Source organism: Rhamphochromis longiceps, unplaced genomic scaffold (assembly GCF_057381845.1).
Source record: "Rhamphochromis longiceps isolate RC_006_pf unplaced genomic scaffold, R_longiceps_female_GT1.1 unmapped_scaffold_7, whole genome shotgun sequence".
In the NCBI taxonomy this organism is placed as follows: domain Eukaryota; kingdom Metazoa; phylum Chordata; class Actinopteri; order Cichliformes; family Cichlidae; genus Rhamphochromis; species Rhamphochromis longiceps.
In genome coordinates, this window is record NW_028187227.1 from 332809 (window position 1) to 335308 (window position 2500).

Below are 2500 nucleotides of genomic sequence, written 5' to 3' on the forward strand. Positions count from 1 at the left end.
CCCCCTGCAGTTACCCTGTGCCACATATCTAGCATGGACCTGGACCTCCAGCAGGCCCTGGGGACCCACATACTCCCCTGCTCTACTCCCCCACTAGCTTTCCTTTCTTGCAGTTATGATCCAGCGCATATCCAGCATGGACCTTGACCTCCAGCAGGCCCCGTGAACCCACATTACCCCCCCCCCCCCTCCTGCAGTTACCCTGTACCACGTATCTAGCATGGACCTGGACCTCCAGCAGGCCCCGGGGACCCACACTTAAGCCCCCTCCCACTAACAAAGCAGAACACCACTGGCAAAATCCTCGTGCCCCTGGTACTCCAGAAAGCACATTGAAATGTGCCCCTGGTACACTGCGCAGAAGAACTGCCACACACACACACACACACGCACGCACGCACGCACGCACGCACGCACGCACGCACGCACGCATGCACTGCTTGTGCCTATGGTACGACAACTTTTCTCGTGCCTATGGTACGACAACTTTTCTCGTGCCTATGGTACAACAACTTTTCTCGTGCCTATGGTACAACAACTTTTCGCCGTGCCCCTGGTACACCGCTCAGTAGCACTTTGCCACACACACACTCCTCGTACCTATGGTACGACAACTTTTCTCGGGCCTATGGTACAACAACTTTCCTCCGTGCCCCTGGTACGACAGCTTTTCTCGTGCCTATGGTACAACAACTTTTCTCGTGCCTATGGTACAACAACTTTTCGCCGTGCCCCTGGTACACCGCTCAGTAGCACTTTGCCACACACACACACCACTCGTGCCTATGGTACGACAACTTTTCTCGTGCCTATGGTACGACAACTTTTCTCATGCCTATGGTACAACAACCTTTCCCCGTGCCCCTGGTACACTGCGCAGAAACTCTTTGCCACACACACACACCACTCGTGCCTATGGTACGACAACAGGCCCCGGGGACCTACATCGCACCTTGCTCTTGCCTCCCTTACAGCTGAAAAAGGTCCATGCCTGTGCCCTGGCCCTGCTGAAATTCCCTCTGCATTTAGCCGAGGCAGTGAGTCGGCCTCCTGTCTCCCTTTACGGTCGAAAAAGATGTGCTCCTGGGCGCGCTGGCCCTGCTGCTACTCACATCGGGCATGGACCTGGACCTCCAGCAGGCCCCGGGGACCTACATCACACCTTGCTCTTGCCTCCCTTACAGCTGAAAAAGGTCCATGCTTGTGCCCTGGCCCTGCTGAAATTCCCTCTCCATTTAGCCGAGGCAGAGAGTCGGCCTCCTGTCTCCCTTTACGGTCGAAAAAGATGTGCTCCTGGGCGCGCTGGCCCTGCTGCTACTCACATCGGGCATGGACCTGGACCTCCAGCAGGCCCCGGGGACCTACATCACACCTTGCTCTTCCCTCCCTTGCAGCTGAAAAAGGTCCATGCCTGTGCCCTGGCCCTGCTGAAATTCCCTCTCCATTTAGCCGAGGCAGTGAGTCGGCCTCCTGTCTCCCTTTACGGTCGAAAAAGATGTGCTCCTGGGCGCGCTGGCCCTGCTGCTACTCACATCGGGCATGGACCTGGACCTCCAGCAGGCCCCGGGGACCTACATCACACCTTGCTCTTGCCTCCCTTACAGCTGAAAAGGTCCATGCTTTTGCCCTGGCCCTTCTGAAATTCCCTCTCCATTTAGCCGAGGCAGTGAGTCGGCCTCCTGTCTCCTTTACGGTCGAAAAAGATGTGCTCCTGGGCGCGCTGGCCCTGCTGCTACTCACATCGGGCATGGACCTGGACCTCCAGCAGGCCCCGGGGACCTACATCACACCTTGCTCTTCCCTCCCTTGCAGCTGAAAAAGGTCCATGCCTGTGCCCTGGCCCTGCTGAAATTCCCTCTCCATTTAGCCGAGGCAGTGAGTCGGCCTCCTGTCTCCCTTTACGGTCGAAAAAGATGTGCTCCTGGGCGCGCTGGCCCTGCTGCTACTCACATCGGGCATGGACCTGGACCTCCAGCAGGCCCCGGGGACCTACATCACACCTTGCTCTTGCCTCCCTTACAGCTGAAAAAGGTCCATGCTTTTGCCCTGGCCCTTCTGAAATTCCCTCTCCATTTAGCCGAGGCAGTGAGTCGGCCTCCTGTCTCCTTTACGGTCGAAAAAGATGTGCTCCTGGGCGCGCTGGCCCTGCTGCTACTCACATCGGGCATGGACCTGGACCTCCAGCAGGCCCCGGGGACCTACATCACACCTTGCTCTTCCCTCCCTTGCAGCTGAAAAAGGTCCATGCCTGTGCCCTGGCCCTGCTGAAATTCCCTCTCCATTTAGCCGAGGCAGTGAGTCGGCCTCCTGTCTCCCTTTACGGTCGAAAAAGATGTGCTCCTGGGCGCGCTGGCCCTGCTGCTACTCACATCGGGCATGGACCTGGACCTCCAGCAGGCCCCGGGGACCTACATCACACCTTGCTCTTGCCTCCCTTACAGCTGAAAAAGGTCCATGCTTTTGCCCTGGCCCTTCTGAAATTCCCTCTCCATTTAGCCGA